At 50.2% G+C, this 18,171-nt stretch overlaps 1 protein-coding gene across 1 annotated transcript in view; it reads left to right on the forward strand.

Moving 5' to 3' along the window:
* The window catches only part of LOC120462985 (5-hydroxytryptamine receptor 3A), a 53,878-nt gene that overhangs the window by 13,699 nt on the left and 22,008 nt on the right, over positions 1-18,171 (forward strand). The gene's annotated exons all lie outside the window — the stretch shown is intronic.

Here is an 18,171-nt window from a genome sequence, read left to right on the forward strand (position 1 = left end):
GTTTTACTTCAGAAAATCACCGTAAGAGCTGAGTAAACACAGTAAGTTATAGGATGTGTGCGAGTTGAGGGAGTTGAGGGAGCATTCCTGTGGGCGGACGTTAGTCAAAAAAACTGTTCTACTGACGTCATTAAAGAAGGAAGTAGAGGGATGTAGTCCAAATGGGCCGTTCAATGTAGGCTACTTCTGTTAAATACAATATCTCGCTTGGCATTAAACTTTGAGCTTTATAATTTTACAGATATTATTTATACTCTAACAACAACATGTAAAAAGGGCCACGAAATCGACCCAAATCGCGGAGTTCGATTTGTGGTGAAGGTCTCAAGCGTGTTCCGTCTTTTCCATGACAAAGTGAATTTTAATTAAATGCAATACATTTAATCTTATGTATTAACTCGTTTCATCTGACTCCATAAAATGAAAAGGGTTTATCAATGATATTTGTGCATCATTTAATATGTTAATGCTTGACTATTCCTTTTAACTCTAATGAAAATAAAGTCAAAGTCTGTTAGAATAGCCAAATATAACAATTTATTATGTCAGGTAAATGTATTATTAGAATTCCACAAGATAATCAGAGCAAACCATCAAATGTTTCACAGAACAAAGAACTTTACCCAACATATTAGGCTACATGAGCTGAGCCTTGAAGACACAACATCATGGGCTGATCTGAATGCAGAAAGGCAGCCCCAAACTCTTGTTACATCTCCCTTTATAACCAGACCTCATTTCATATGCAAGTTTCAGTGGAAATTTACTGAATCCCCCAACATGTTTATTGGGTGCAGACCTTTTGCTCAGTTGTAATTTGCATTCAGACGACAAGGCAGATGGTGTTAATTCAAAGACATACCCTTCAATATCTTTTCAAGATATTTCTATATTCTTAAAACCTTATTATCTTTTCCTTTACTTCTTTGGGAATGAGACATTATTACCAGTCACCCAGAGACTTTGAAAATGATTTCAAACACTCCTAAGAGATTATCACATTCACATTAAAACCATATTCTTGAGTGAGTTTTTCAGTGTTATTGACTGAGAGAGAGAAAGAGAGAAGATGTGGACGGGGTAGGGTGTCAAATGTTAATCTGCAAGCAATGCCATTGTCTTTAGAGGCCACTGGTCAGATATTTTCTCTTTAACCAGTTTTCCAGTCTTACAAACATTACACATTAACTAAAGTTTGAAACATGGGATTACAAAGAACGGGACCTTTAAAAAACAGGTTTATTCTGGCAACACTGTTGCCAGTAGTTTACTGTAAAATAAACATTTTTGGGTCACCGTTGTGCTGAAGAGTAGAGCCTGTGCTTCAGTCCAGGAGAAGATCTAGAAACACTGATGAAATGCTGTGTGTTGCTTTATTAAAAATTCGGTGACTGTGTAGTTGTTGATCTAGTGGAAATCTTTTTATGTGCAATATTATTTTTAGTGATGTACAAATGAAATAAGTTCAGTTTTCTTTTTTTTCATATTATTACTATATTATAAATTCAGTTGATACATTTAAATGACAGTTGGTCTATTTTAAGGCAGTCAGTTTCTGCAAGTGAAATTAGTTAACTTGAGTTTTAATTTAGTGCAGTTGCTGTAGATTACAGTAAAGATCTGTACAATTCACAGTAACTTACTGGCAACAGTGTTGCCCGAATTTTACTGTAAAAAACATGGTAAGGTCTAACAGTCTATGTCAGTGGTTACATGCTTGCTAAATGTCTTTAATGCTTATGTCTGACTGATTTCATGAAGTAGCGTGTGTATGACACGCCAATTCGTATTTCCATTTTTGGCGTGCTATCAAGACACATAATCGCCTTTCAGCGTGTTTATGAACGCCGTTGACTTAACGTTATATAAATATATGACTTACCTCAACCCCGTCCCTAAACCTAACCGTCACTGGGGTTAATGGCATTTATGACTGGAGATTTGACTGCGTGTACAGACACGCGGAATGACGCAGACGTTAATGGCGTAGACATATACGCATACACGCGGATAGCTCAAAATGCGTAGAGATAACACGCCACCTGACTCGAAAGTGGTGTATATGTTTACGCAAAAGTCATCATGTCATGTTGCTTATGTACTAAAATGTCACGGTGGGTAGTGGAGAATGGAAGAGAGGACTCAAGTGCGGAGTGAAATGAAAAGGTTTAATAAACATAAAACATAAAATAAACAAACCAACAAAAGAAATCAAAGGTAGATCTTAATCCAGCACAGAAATGGCAGGACAGGACTGGCACAGAACTCCATGCGACTAACACACGTAGCAATAACAACGTACAAGCACCTCAGGTGGCCAGGGCATTGAAGACCCTTCGAGCGGCCAGGGGATAGCAGACCCGCGGGCGGCCAGGGCGGAGCAGAGCGCAGGAACAGCAGACACCGGTTCAGGCAGGGCCGTTTGAAGGAATTTGGGGGCCCCAAGCAAAATGGACATGGAGGCCCCCGCCCTTTTTATATAAAAGCACTGCAAATACTGCTGTTGCATATATTGTGCATAAATAAAAAATGTTTACAGTGACATTAAGATTTTTTCAGGTTAAATAGTGTTTATAGATGGGTAAGGTTACAAACTATTTATTAAGTAAAAAGACTGATTGTTAACAGTTAAATAACAATTACAATTAACTAAAGATTAAATAACTAACAATTTACCATCTATTAATGATGGTTATGTTATAAAGTGTTGCCGAAAACTTAAAGATATGTTAGCATTTCCATATTTTGATATTAGAAGGGAAGGGATGCTGCTTTCACTACCAATGCTTAAAAACAGCCCAAGCTAATGTTTGATGCACAGAATTTATTGTGTGGTTTTCCTAAACTCCATTGGTAAATATATGATCATAGTTAGTGTAGCATGCTATGCCACTTCCATCAAAACCTATTACAAAGCTACATCAATGATATGTCATTAAATACGATAAACAGTGATTCTGGAACAGATCTGTGTCGTCCTTATCCCGTTAAAAAACATATTACAGTATGTAATGTTAACCATATTCCGTCCGTTTGACAAAGAATTGCACTAACTGTTCGTTACAAGCAGCATTTGCCGTCAGGCAGGTGGCTAACATAAACACATTTTTGCTATAGCCTAACGTTACCTGCTTCAAAATTACACCATATGTACAAGACAAGTAGAGTTATTTTTATGCAGTGTAATTTATCACTTTACCACTATCTTGTCTTTTTCTTATCCCCCTCTTCCTTTCTCTTCTTTCTTTTCTGGCTTGCTCAAGCATAATTCCGCTTAATGATGACTGCCGAGGAGGTTTGTATTTTCCCGGCAGCAGAGATCGCGTGGTTGGTTGGCTGCTGTCAGCGACTACAGAGGGGGGCCCCCTTGAGGGGGATTCCGATAACAGTGTTATTGCACTTTACTGCATTGACTATCAAAGGGGCGCTCACAGTTTGTCATTGCATTTAATTCTTAAACAGTCGTTGTCTTGGGGCCCCCGTCCAGCTCGGGGCTCCAAGCAATTGCTTGGTTTGCCTGTCCTGTCGCGACAGGCCTGGGTTCAGGAACAGCAACTTGAACAGTAATGGTCAAAAGGACAGAGATAAACACAGAAACAAACACTGGCTCTGGAACAGACATTGGCTCCAGCTCTGGAACAGGCACTGGCTCTGCCTCCGGCTCTGGAACGGGCACTGGCTCTGCCTCCATCTCAGGAACGGGCACTGGCTCTGCCTCCATCTCAGGAACGGGCACTGGCTCTGCCTCCGGCTCAGCAACGGGCACTGGCTCTGCCTCCGGCTCTGGAACAGCAGACACTGGCTCCGGCTCTGGAAGAGCAGACACGGGCATGTCCAGGATCAGAGCCATATGCTCCAGATAGTCAAGGTCCATGAAGGTTGACGGAATGTGAACAGTCTCTGACTGAGCAGACGGAACGTGAACAATCTCTGACTGGGCAGACGTGACGTGAACAGTCTCTGATTGGGCAGACGGGACGTGAACAGTCTCTGACTGGGCAGATGGAACGTGAACAGTCTCTGACTGGGCAGACGGGACGTGAACAGTCTCTGATTGGGCAGACGGGAAGTGAACAGTCTCTGACTGGGCAGACGGGACGTGAACAGTCTCTGATTGGGCAGACGGGACATGAACAGTCTCTGACTGGGCAGACAGAACGTGAACAGTCTCTGACTGGGCAGACGTGACGTGAACAGTCTCTAACTGGGCAGATGGAACGTGAACAGTTTCTGACTGGGAAGACGAGACGTGAACAGTCTCTGATTGAGCAGACGGGACGTGAACAGTCTCTGACTGGGCAGACAGGACGTGAACAGTCTCTGATTGAGCAGACGGGACGTGAACAGTCTCTGATTGGGCAGACAGGACGTGAACAGTCTCTGACTCGGCAGACGGCATTGTACAGTCTCTGACTGGGCAGATGGAACGTGAACAGTCTCTGACTGGGCAGACGGGACGTGAACAGTCTCTGATTGGGCAGACGGGAAGTGAACAGTCTCTGACTCGGCAGACGGGACGTGAACAGTCTCTGACTGGGCAGATGGAACGTGAACAGTCTCTGACTGGGCAGACGGGACGTGAACAGTCTCTGACTGGGCAGACAGAACGTGAACAGTCTCTGATTGGGCAGACGGGAAGTGAACAGTCTCTGACTCGGCAGACGGGACGTGAACAGTCTCTGACTGGGCAGATGGAACGTGAACAGTCTCTGACTGGGCAGACGGGACATGAACAGTCTCTGATTGGGCAGACGGGACGTGAACAGTCTCTGACTGGGCAGACAGAACGTGAACAGTCTCTGATTGGGCAGAAGGGAAGTGAACAGTCTCTGATTGGGCAGACGGGACGTGAACAGTCTCTGATTGGGCAGACGGGAAGTGAACAGTCTCTGACTGGGCAGACGGGACGTGAACAGTCTCTGATTGGGCAGACGGGACGTGAACAGTCTCTGACTGGGCAGACAGAACGTGAACAGTCTCTGACTGGGCAGACGGGACGTGAACAGTCTCTGATTGGGCAGACGGGACGTGAACAGTCTCTGACTGGGCAGACAGGACGTGAACAGTCTCTGATTGGGCAGACGGGAAGTGAACAGTCTCTGACTGGGCAGATGGAACGTGAACAGTCTCTGACTGGGCAGACGGGACGTGAATAGTCTCTGACTGGGCAGACGGGACGTGAACAGTCTCTGACTGGGCAGATGGAACGTGAACAGTCTCTGACTGGGCAGATGGGACGTGAATAGTCTCTGATTGGGCAGACGGGAAGTGAACAGTCTCTGACTGGGCAGACGGGATGTGAACAGTCTCTGACTGGGCAGATGGAACGTGAACAGTCTCTGACTGGGCAGACGGGACGCGAACAGTCTCTGATTGGGTAGACGGTGTCACGGTTGGTAAATGTCTTCTCTGGTCTCGTGTTTCTGTTGTTGTATGTGTGTATGTGCGTGTGTGTTGATTCAACGGGCGTGCCACTCATCAGCACTCATTCAATCATCACTCATCACCAGCTGCAGCCTATCATTCCAGTCTACTTAATCTCACCCATTTCTCATCTCCATTGTCAGATCGTTGTTTGTGATGTCCGGTGTCAGATCCCTCTGCGTTCCAGTATCCTTCGTTGTTCCTGTCTGTTTCCCCGTGGATGTTCTGGATTGTCTTGTTGATCGTCACCTCACTTCACCTGCACCTGCCTATAGGCTATGTGCACAACCGTAGTTTCGAATTTCCGCTTTTGTCAGAAGTTGGCGTATCAGTTTCCGGTCTACGACTGGTCATCCGCATCCACTAATAAACAAACAAGATGAGTGCTGCTGTTGTACGAAAAAAAGAGTTCTTAAACACATCTAAGTTTCTAAGAACTGTAGTGGATCTAACCTCCTTTTCACACCCGTTTGCAGTGTGTGTTGCGGTGCAGGAGCATGCTGTTAGTGCGTTCACATATTATGATGCGTTTGCAGTGAATAACTGATCCGCGGCTGTACAACAAACACATACTTAATATTTTTATTATTTTTTGCGCGTCGATCAAAATGTCTATTTTGTGCAGCCACTGCACACGAAGGTTGGTGTTTATCAGGAAGCAGTAGAAGCTCAAATGGCTGTTAGCGACTTGAAGCAGAGCAAAGTGCCACACAGCAGTCTCCTAACGAACCATGTAAACAGGTTAGGGCTTTAACTTTTCACTGATGTGGTTCATATAACAGCAGCACAGCGATCGTTTCCACACCGAATCTATTTCTGCTGTGCTGCAAACGCTGGTGGTCAAAATGATTGACCTGAAAATGTAGTAATTTCACCATAAATGCGTTTAATTAAATAAAATGTATCTCACCATAAATGCACATTTAATCAAGGAAAACATCTCTGGTTACGTATGTAACCTTAGTTCCCTGAAGGGAACGAGACGCTGCGTGTAAACGCCGTAGGAACGCCTCTGCGTGACGAGTCATGAAGCACGTATGAAATCTGTCCAATGGCGAGACGGAACGTCATAGGCGGGGTGACGTTTCGACCAGGAAACTATAAAGCATCCCCGAAACACAAGCGCAACAGCTTCTGATAGGACTGAAGCAAGCGCTCACGGGCATGCTGGGAGTATGGCATGGACACGCAGCGTCTCGTTCCCTTCAGGGAACTAAGGTTACATACGTAACCAGAGACGTTCCCATTCAGGGAACTTCGAGCTGCGTGTAAACGCCGTGGGAACGCTAATACCAACGCCGCCATGCGAGCAGGTGTCCGTTGTATGAATATCAGAGTGCACATTCTGACGAAAGCATCTGCGCCCCTGGGGTGGAGCTGAAGTCCAGATGGTAAAACTTCACAAATGTGTGTGGTGAAGACCATCCTGCCGCCTCACAGATGTCACACAAGGGAACTCCTGATAATAATGCCTTAGAGGCAGCCATACTCCGGGTTGAATGAGCCCGGAAAGCCAAGGGAGAAGGCTGACCGGAGGACTCATAGGCAAGTGAAATGGCCTCGACCACCCACTTACTCATTCTCTGCTTAGACGCCGCAGAACCTTTATTAGGAGGCCCAAAGCAGACAAATAATTGTTCTGATTTCCTCCACAGGGCAGCTCTGTGGACATACGCGTCTAAGGCCCTCACCGGGCAGAGCAGATTTAGTTTCTCCTGGTCTGGTGTCCGAAACGGAGGAGGACAGAAGGCCTGTAGCACTATAGGTTTGACAACCGTAGTTGGAACCTTCGGAACATACCCTGGTCTAGGGAGGATGAAAGCCTTCGCCATACCGGGAGCAAATTCCAAGCACGAGGGGGAAACCAACATTGCCTGAATATCTCCAATCCTCTTTAGGGAAGAGATGGCTAGGAGAAAGATGGTTTTGAGAGTAACAAACTTCTCAGGCACCTCATCAATGGGCTCGAAAGGGGCTAAACAGAGCCCCTCCAACACAACCGCTAGATCCCAGGTCGGTACCCTCGTACGCACTACCGGCCTCAGCCTCAGGGTACCACGAAGGAAACGGGTTACCAGGGGATGTCTCCCAAGAGAAGCTCCACTCACAGGGACATGGTAAGCGGATAGGGCCGCCACGTACACCTTTAGTGTGGAGTACGATAACCCTGTGGAGAAGCGTTCCTGAAGGAATTCCAGCACTGCCGGCAACGGGCAGTTAACTGGATCCAACTGTCGCTCTCCACACCAAGAGGTGAACAGTTTCCACCTCAAGGCATACAACTTCCTCGTGGATGGGGCTCTGGACTGGAGGATGGTCTCCACGACCTCAGTCGAGAGACCTGAATCTATGAGCTGGGCCCCCTCAGAGGCCAAGCCCACAACCTCCACAGTTCCGGACGGGGGTGGAGTATCCCCCCGTCTGCTTGAGACAGAAGGTCCCTCCTGAGCGGAATCTCCAGAGGAGGACCCTCGAGAAGAGAAATCAGGTCCGCAAACCATACCCTGGTTGGACAATGGGGGGCCACCAGAAGTACACTGACCCCCTCCTGGCGAATCCTTTCCAGAACCCCTGGGAGCAGAGCAATCGGGGGAAATGCGTACAGGGGTGCCCTCGGCCACTCCTGTACCAACGCATCCAGCCCCAATGGAGCTGGAGGACTCAGGGAAAACCACAGCGGGCAGTGTGAATTCTCCCTGGATGCAAAGAGGTCCACTTCGGCCCGACCGAAGTGCCTCCAAAGGAGCTCCACCACCTCGGGGTGAAGTCTCCACTCCCCGGGCCTCGGCCCCTGCCTCGACAGGATGTCCGCTCCCCGATTTAAGTATCCTGGGATATAAATCGCTCTCAGCGACCGAAGTTTCCCCTGGGACCACAACAGGATCTGGCGCGCCAGCTTGTACAATGGACGTGAGCGCAGACCCCCCTGGTGGTTTATGTAAGAGACCACAGACATGTTGTCTGACCGGACAAGAACATGATGATCTCTGAGGTCTGGGAGAAAGTGTTTCAGAGCCTGAAACACCGCCATCATCTCTAGACAATTTATATGCCATCGGAGATGATGGTCTTGCCACAGCCCGCGGGCCGAGCGACCACTCATGATCGCTCCCCAACCCGTGAGAGAGGCATCCGTCGTCACCGTTACCCGGCGACACGGGGCTCCCAGCGCGGGTCCCAGGGACAGGAACCAAGGTTCTTTCCACATAGCCAGGGCACGGAGACCACGTCGCGTGACCTTGATCTTGTGGAGCGGGTTTCCCCTCGGGGAGAACCCCTTGGTCCTGAGCCACCACTGTAGTGGTCTCATGTACAGCAGGCCGCACGGTAACACGTTGGATGCTGCTGCCATCAGACACAGAATTCTCTGGAATTCCTTTACAGTGAGTGACTGGCCTAGCTTCACTTGCTTGACAGTTGAGATAATCGAGGCTATACGAGCCGGCGACAGACGTGCCTGCATCGTCGTCGAATCCCATACCACGCCTAGAAAAGTGGTCCGCTGAACTGGCGAAAGCACACTCTTCTTGGTGTTGAGTCTCAACCCCAACCTTCTGATGTGGGCGAGGACGGCATCTCGATGCCGAATCGCCTGATGCTCCGATTGAGCCAGAATCAATCAATCGTCGATGTAATTTAAAATGCGAATGCCCTGGAGACGCAGCGGGGCCAAGGCCGCGTCCATGCATTTCGTGAAGGTTCGAGGAGATAACGCTAGGCCGAATGGAAGGACCCGATATTGGTACGCTTCGCCCCCAAAAGCGAACCTCAGGAACTTCCGATGTTGCGGAAGGATGGAGATATGAAAGTACGCGTCTTTTAGGTCTATCGTGACAAACCAGTCCTTGGACCTGATCTGTGACACGATCTGCTTGAGAGTTAGCATTTTGAACTTGAGCTTCCCTACTGACCGATTTAAGAGGCGCAGGTCTAAAATCGGACGCAGCCCCCCATCCTTCTTTGGAACAATGAAGTACCGGCTGTAATACCCCAGCTCTCTGTCGGGAGGAAGAACTCGTTCTATCGCCCCTTTCAGTAACAGAGCTTTCACCTCTTGTTCCATAACCAGAGCCTGCTCGGGGGTCACCACTGTGGGCAAAACCCCCCGAAAACGAGGTGGACGCGACCTGAACTGGATCGCGTACCCGCGTTCGATAGTCTGCAGGACCCAACGAGATATATTTGGAAGACTTTCCCATTCTGCCAGAAATTCTACTAAGGGTACCAGTCTCTCGAGACTGGCCTCTGGAGTAATTTTTGAGACAGAAACAGCGCCCTGTGACCGCGCACAGGCAGGGTTTAACGACTGTTCTGTATCGCTCCCCGGAGCAAACGAGCTTCCCTCGGGAAACCGCTCGCTGGGACCGTCTGTGCCCGCCCTCACAGGCAGGTTCAGCAGAACGGGTCCCTGAGGGCACCGTGAGAGAGTGGGCGCCATGCCCAGCGGCGAACACCTCTCTCTCACGGTGGGGACCACCCTCAGCATCCTGACACCAGTGGCATCAGGACCTTTTCGACGAGGCCTTCCTGGCAATAATAACCGTCCTCAGATCGGTTCTGTCCCGGGAAGACCTCGCCTGAGAGCGCCGCGTCTTAGCCAGGTTTTGCTGGGGAGGAGCGCGAGACGCGACACTCTTCTTCTGCTGCGCCCTATGCGATGAAGAGCCCGACGGGTGGGGCTGCTCCTGCCCAGCAGCCCCAGGGACGTGAGAGCGGCGGGGGAGACATTTTTGGAGCGCCGCCGCCTGCTTTCTGCCTTCCTGAAATCTTTCGATAACAGCGTTTACTGAACCACCGAAAAGACCATCAGTTGACAGCGGCGCATCCAGGAGAAACGCCTTATCTTTCTCCTTCATACTCGCTAGGTTTAGCCATAAATGTCTCTCCGTGGCCACCAGGGCTGCCATAGAACGGCCGACTGATCTGGCCGTCTCCTTGGTGGCACGGAGAGAAATATCCGCCGCCTGACGCAGCTCTTTAATAGTGTCAGAGCTGACGACCTCCCCCTCACTCATATCTCTTAGCAGATCTGCCTGATACGCCTGAAGTATAGCCATAGTGTGTAAGCAAGATGCTGCCTGTCCCGCCGCCGAATAAGCTTTGCCCACCAGAACCGAAGTATTTCTGAGTGGTTTGGTGGGCAACGCCGGTGTTTTAAAGGACGACGCCGTTTCAGGAGAAAGATGGCTCTCCAAAACTTCCTCCATCCTCGGCATCGCCCCATAACCCTGTTTCCTAGACCCAGCAATATTTGAATACATAGATGTCTGATGCGTCAGTATTCTAGCAGACACTGGTTTGTTCCACGATCTACACACCTCGGTGTGTAAATCGGGAAAAAAGGGCAAACACCGGCGTGGAGGTTGCGAATGGGAAGACAAAAATCTCTCATCTAATTTACTTTTCACTCTCGACTCCTGTTTTTCGGCTGGCCACTCAATACTAAGTTTCTCTACAGCCCGAGTCAAAACCTCCATCAGCTCAATACTCGCGGGAGACTGGGATGGCGAGTCCCCGATCTCCACTGAGTCCACAGACATAATCTCACTTTCAAAATCCACACTTTCAACATCCAGTTCCTCGGAACTGGATAGTTGAAGTGATGGAGCCTCAGCCCGGGCAGAAGAAACCGCAACGCGGACCCCCACACCGAGAGCTGAGGCGCTGGATCTATCAGGTAAGGGCAGAGAAAAGGCAGAGCCCGTCTCCATCCCCGCTGATAGATCCACTTGCGATCCCCACGACGCAAGCCTTCGCTGTGCCTCGGCAGCAGCGGGACCCGAGCCGCGGGGAACGCGAACCGAACCACTCTCCTCGAAGAGTGCCCGGCGGGAGCGGAGCGTCTTCATGGGCAGACACTCGCAATGCTCACAGCCAGCCCCCTCGAGAGCTGACTGGGCATGCTGTACTCCCAAACAGGCAACACACAGATCTTGTGTATCCCCACCCGTGATGTAGCGAGGGCAGGGATGAACACACTTTCTGAAACGCTGCTGTTTACTCGCCATAATATTTTCTCTTACAGATAAGACAAACTTTCTTAGACAGACAATGATTCATACATAGAGCGCTTTGCTGAAGACTCAGAAGCTGTTGCGCTTGTGTTTCGGGGATGCTTTATAGTTTCCTGGTCGATACGTCACCCCGCCTATGACGTTCCGTCTCGCCATTGGACAGATTTCATACGTGCTTCATGACTCATCACGCAGAGGCGTTCCCACGGCATTTACACGCAGCTCGAAGTTCCCTGAATGGGAACTACAATTTACTTCAACCAGGCGACAGAATGAACTCGTCTCGATCGTGGAGGTGGAAAAATAAGTTTTGTGACATGCAAGATCTATTGTTTTAAAATTAAGATGCAAACGAAAAGGCAAGTCGGCTGCTTTTGTCAATTTCAAGTTTTAATTTAAATTATTTGCGATTTTAATATAGGAAATATTTGACCACTTGCTTGAGCAACTTGTAATGCGTGGAGTAACTTACATTGTTTAAATTGTGTTTAAACGTGCATACTAAGAATCGCAATGCTGACACAACTTTTTGCTGCTGGCAAGACAAAGCAATGGCGTCCACTATCCAGTGAGACAGCCGTTGCTTTGAGAGAGCCCTTCCCTTCTGGCTCCCCCCATGACAGACAAGAGCTGGTCTGAGGTCCTGAACACCGCGTTCTGTCGACATAGGTGCGGAGTGCACGTACTGGACAGAGCAGTGCCAAGGCTGGGTCTGCCTCCTCCAGGGGCAGCGCTTGCAGGTTCACCACCTGGTCCCGGAAGGGAGTGGTGGGAACCTTGGGCACATATCCAGGCCGGGGTCTCAAGATCACGTGAGAGAAAGCCGGCCCAAAACTCCAGGCACGCTTCGTCAACGGAGAATGCGTGCAGGTCCCCCACCCTCTTAAGGAGGCCAATGCCAACTGCCCATAGGACAGAACTTAACTCTACCGATTGCAAAGGCTCTAGGGGAGGCCTCTGCAGAGCACTTATATCTACTGAGAGGTCCCAAGAGGGCACGAGGGGAGGGTGAGGCGGATTTCGCCTCCACGATCCCCTCAGGAATCTGGTGACCAGGTCATGCTTCCCGTATACTTACCTTCCACTGCATCATGAGACGCGGCAAAGGCCGCGACATGAACCCTAAGGGTGGAGGGCGACAGCCTACGCTCCAACCCTTCTTGCAGGAAGGAAGCACGTCACTGATCGAACATCTCCGGGGGTCTTCTCCGCGAGAAGAGCACCAATTGACGAAGAGGTTACACTTCAACGCGTAAAGGTGTCACGAGGACGACGCTCTAGCGGAAGTGATGGTTGCCGCCACCGCAGGTGGCAACGAACTCAACCCTGCCCCGTCCCGTCCAGGAGCCACACGTGTAGCCACCAAGACCGGGACGAGGGTGCCATAGAGTGCCCCGTCTCTGAGTGAGTAGATCTTGCCTCAGAGGAATAGGCCAAGGAGGTGCTGTCGCGAGGAACATGAGTTCAGAGAACCACGTCTTGGTGGGCCAATAGGGGCTACCAGCAAGACCTGCTCCTCGTCCTCCTTGATCTTGCACAACACCCGTGCAAGAAGGCTCACTGGGGAAAACGCATACTTGGACAGGGAAAAAACTGGGCGCAGTGGGGAGAGACCCGGGAGGCGAGCAGAAGTATCTGTGCCTCCCCGAACTGGTCCCAATCAGCTGGGCCGACTGGGGATGGAGTCGCCATTCACTGGAGATAAGGCGGACCTGTGACCGCTCGACGGCCGCCAGGTTCCGGTCTCCTGGAATGTACACTGCACGAAGGGACCTCAGGTGCTTCTGACTCCATATCAGGAGGTGGCGGGCGAGCTGTGACAACCGGCGTGAGCGTAGACCATCCCGGAGGTGGATGTACGCTACTGCAGCGGTGTTGTCTGGAGGGACAAGTACGTGTTGACCCCTGAGCAGTGCTCGAAAGCGGTGCAGGGCCAGCGTACTGCCAGCAGCTCGAGGCAATTGACGTGCATGAGGCGCTGGGGTCCTGTCCAGGAACCCGCGGCTGCATGCCCATTGCACATGGCACGCCAACCCGTGGTAGAAGCATCCGTGGAGACAACGAGATGCCTGGAAACTCGCTGAAGAGGGCACCGGCCCGTAAAAAGCTGAGGTTCGACCACGGGGAAGGTTTGGCGGCACGCTGGAGTCACTGGAACTCGGAGCGAGCCGCGATGCCATGCCCACCTCGGGACTCGATCGCGAAGCCACAGCTGAAGCGGTCTCATATGAAGCAAACCGAGCGGCGTTGCTCCATATGCCCCAGGAGCCTCTGAAAAGTTTCAGTGGAACCACACTCTTGCCCTCGAACTGTCGAAGACAAGTCAGCAGTGAGTGTGCACGCTCGTTCGCGAGCTGCGCGGACATGGCGACCGAGTCTATCTCCATGCCGAGAAAAGAGATCCTCTGCACGGGGCAAAGTTTGCTCTTTTCCCGGTTGATCCGAAGGCCCAGACGGGCTAGGTGCCGGAGCACCAGGTCTCTGTGTTTGCAAAGCTGTTCTTGAGAGTGTGCCAGTATCAGCCAATCGTCGAGATAATTCAGGATGCGAACCCCGTGTTCGCGAAGGGAACAAGGGCTGCCTCGACGATCTTCGTGAAGACGCGAGGCGACAGAGCTAACCCGAAAGGGAGAACCGTGTACTGATGCCTGGCCTCGAGGCAAACCGAGAGCGGTCTGTGTCGAGGCAAAATGGAGACATGAAGTACGCATCCTTCAGGTCAATCGCTGCAAACCAATCCTGCGGCCGGACACATTCGAAAATGCGTTGGCTGTGAGCATTCTGAACGGTGGCTCAAAATGCGCAGATCCAGGATCGGTCGTAACCCACCGGTCCTCTTGGGGACAGTGAAGTATGGGCTGTAAACCCGGACCTCACCTCGGCTGGAGGGACCGTCTCGATTGCACCCTTCGCCAGCAGGGTCGCAATCTCCGCTCTCATGATCGGGGCATAACCACCGACCACCGTGGAGCGAACTCCCCTGAAACGGGGAGGAGACCTCGCGAACTGAGTCGCGTAGCCGAATCTGATTGTTCTGATAACGCAGCGGGACAGGTCGAGGAGCTCTAGCCAAGCTCCCAGGAACTGAACCAGTCATGCGAACCACAGACGTCCCCCCGGAGGGGCAGCGGTACAGGGAGACCGGCATGCGCACAGGAGTTACCCCGTGCAGATGCACAGTCGAGCCCCGTTCCCCGACAGAAGAGACCAGGGAAGGACGCACGTTCCACGGGGGTCTGTTCTTCCGGGGGTCTGGCGATAGAGGGGGAGGGGAGTGGTGTTGTCGAGAGACGACACATGCTCCCATCCGCACCCTCAGAGACAGAGAGGAATGAGCGGGGCGACGCACTAGGACGTCGTGCACGCTCATTCCAGTCTGTGTGCTCAATAATAGTGTCAGTTTTTCTTCAACCAGCTCAAGGCGCTGCTCACTCGTGGGTGAGCAGCGAGGAGCTAGCTAAACAAAAGATTCTCCACCGGCCCTCCACCGGGGGAAGGAGGGGCCCTGCTACCGCCTCCTGTGAAAAAACCGTGACACTATCACTGAGCAGCCCGTCTCAGGAACATCGCTTCGCCTGGCGTTAGCGGGGCACGCGGCCTGAGGGGGCTGTGACGCTTACCTGTGGCCTCCTCCACGATGTGAACCGGCTGAAGGCTGCTGCTGGGGCCGCGTGGGAGGGAAGGGAGCCGCAGGGGGGCGTCTTCGGCGGCGAGCAAGCGGAGGCGTCTGAGCCGACGGCTGGGTGGAGGGAGCAGCTGGCCGTCGGGGCAGAAGTGTAAACCCGCCTCCGTCTGCTCCTAGGCGGTCGAGAACTGCTGGACGAAGTCCCGGACCGCACGCCGAAACATTTATCTTTTTATGATGCTCCTGGACCACAGTAGTGGACATCACCTGACCAAGGGAGCGAGCGGCCGCTTCCGTCGCCCGTTTGAGAGCGAGGTCGGCGGCAGGCTCGCAGCTCGCTTGATCCGTCCCCTCCTCGTGCACATTCCTGAGCAGGTGCTCATCATATGCAGGGCGGAGGCCGCCTGTCCCGCCGCTCTACCGGATCGCGCCGCCATAGACGACGAGAACCCATAGGCTTTGGATGGGCATCTGGGAACACCGCGGGAGGACGCGCCCTGCGGACGCAGCTGCATCGCACAGAGCGTTCCACCGGGGGAGTCCCAGCGTACCCACAGGCAACCGCGTTGCCGAGGGGAGGAAAGGACGGGGAAACTGAAGCACGCACTCGGGCTTTTTTTTTTTTTTTCAAGCGCGTGTCAGTTCCGCATGCAACTCGGGGAAAAAGGAAATTGGGGTTGGCCGTGGCCGTAAGGCGGCAGCGTTACCCAAGAACCAATTATCCAGCCGCGAGAGATCGGGACAGGGCGGAGTTCCACCCCCACCCGATGCTCACGGAGGCCCGAGATAGCATGGCCGTCATCGCGGGATCAGACACAGCGACGTTGACTCTCCCGAGGGAGGCAACGCAGCCGCATCCTCACTTCCTGAGGAGTCAAGCCGCCTTGTGATGCTGCGATCGTCATCGCATCATCCTCTGGAGCGCTGAACGAAACAGACGGTACCTGCAAAGAGGCAGACGCCTGAAGCGATACAGCGCTCACTGGCTCTAACACTGGAGCGGTGGGTGTGGCCTGAGGACTAGCGTCGGGGGTTGTGCCACACATTCACCGTCATATCACCCTATCCGCGAGTCGAAGAGCTTCTATTTTTAGAAGCAGAACGAGTAACAGACACGGGGACTCTCACTTTATCAGATCATTGAGTCTAGATCACAGTGTAGAGATGCTCATGTTCCCATTCAGAAGGAACATGAGTCATCCACGAACGCTGCTACTGCATGCTGAAAGCCCAGGCGCACAGAGCAGCGATCGCGACCATCAGAAAATGACGCGAAACGACCGCACCCAGAAGAACACGGGCGAGTCGTCTTTAAAAAGATGTGCCGCGTGCAGCTCTTTCACTTAGAGAGGAGGAAATTCACTCTTTCAGCGCTGAGGCGACCAGGGAGAAGCGCAAAGTCTGGCAGACCACTGCAGAATCTCGCTGGGTACCGCCGTCACACCAACACTGAAGAGGACGCTCGTCTCGAAGAGTCTTGAATCAGTGAGAGTGGCTTTCAGGAGTGAAGAAATCTCTTGGCTCCGAAGCGAAAACATACTGCGGTTGCGTTCACTTCCTCCTTTTATACTCACGGAGTAGGGCGGAGTACGCTATGCAAAATTCCGCAGCCCCAAGGCATTGCATGCCATTGGCTCGTTTTTAAATACTCGAAGAGGATTGGCTTTCTATGCGAAACTCGAAGTGACTACGAAAGGGAACTAAGGGTAACTTAACGCAGGTAGAACTTTTATGTTTTTATTTTGGGGATTTTGCTCTTTCTTTAATAGCAGGGTTAAGACACGCCTCATAATCAGAGCCCTATGGAGCAGTTTCATACTCACATTTTGACTAGAAAATGAGTATGACGAAATCAGGCTATAAGAAACATGTAAGTGGTGCATGATTTACTGTGACTATATGTCACTGCATCAGCAACTACACAGTTACTGTCAGTTAGATAAAGCAACATGCAGCATTTCATCAGTGTTATTCTACTCATCCTGAACTGAAGCACAGGCTCTACTCTTCAACACAATGGTGACCAACAAAACACATCATACAGAAACAATTTACATCCCAACAGAACATTAAACACTAACAGAACTCTCAAGATCTCTGCATCCTCACTTATTACAATCCAGACTTTATTTATTGCATACTAATATTCTTACTGATAATTACCAGATGCTTAGAAGTTGATTTTTTATGGAAAATAATAAAGTTTGTAACCTGTGAAATAACAGTGTTTTTTCAGTTTATTTAAATTGGAATATTTTACTTTAATTTTATGTTGTTTTTTTTTTTTTTTTGGCAGCCTTTGCTGCCAGTTATTTGACCATTTTTCAATGCTTTTTTTTCTACAATAAAGGTATTTGATCATAATAATGCAGGAAAGACCTTTACATAACAGTGTTTTTCAGTTTATTTAATTTATGACGTTTTACTTTAATGATACAGTTTTTTTGAGCTGCCAGTCATGTAATCTGTTATGTGGACGGATAGAGAACCCAGGCGCAGACAGCAGATGATGAACAAAGGATTTATTTAAGGACAAAACAGAAAGCAAAACCCACGATGGGGCAAAACAAGACAGGGTAGGACACACTAGACTCAGACTATAAACTAACAACTAAGACAGGAACTAACTCTTCTTGTAGACAAGACGCTCAACAGGTTACTCACAGATAGATACAAACGCAAAGTATGACCATGTCAAACAATGAATCGACACAGGAGAGCAAACACAAGGGGATTAAATGGGGAACACTAATGACGAGGACAGGTGACACTGACTAGACAATAATGACAAGACGAGGATAACAAGAGGGCGGGGTTATGTAACGAGACAACACAAGCACATGGCCCACACAGGCCATGCGCTTGGACACAAAACATGGGTCTGTCATGATCCTGCCACAAGACCAGGAAAAATCTAAGACATGATGGCAGAATCATGACAGTAATCAATTAACTGGTTTGTTTCTGTTTAATTACAGATTCTATTTGTAATTTTACATACATTTTTATGTAATTTAAGAAAACAGAAAAAATACTGCATGAAAAATACAATCAATTTCTGTAAAATAGTCTGTAAAATGTGAATGACTGGAATTTGTCTTTAATGTA

Source organism: Pimephales promelas, chromosome 3 (assembly GCF_988280905.1).
Source record: "Pimephales promelas chromosome 3, fPimPro1.hap1.1, whole genome shotgun sequence".
Lineage (NCBI taxonomy): Eukaryota > Metazoa > Chordata > Actinopteri > Cypriniformes > Leuciscidae > Pimephales > Pimephales promelas.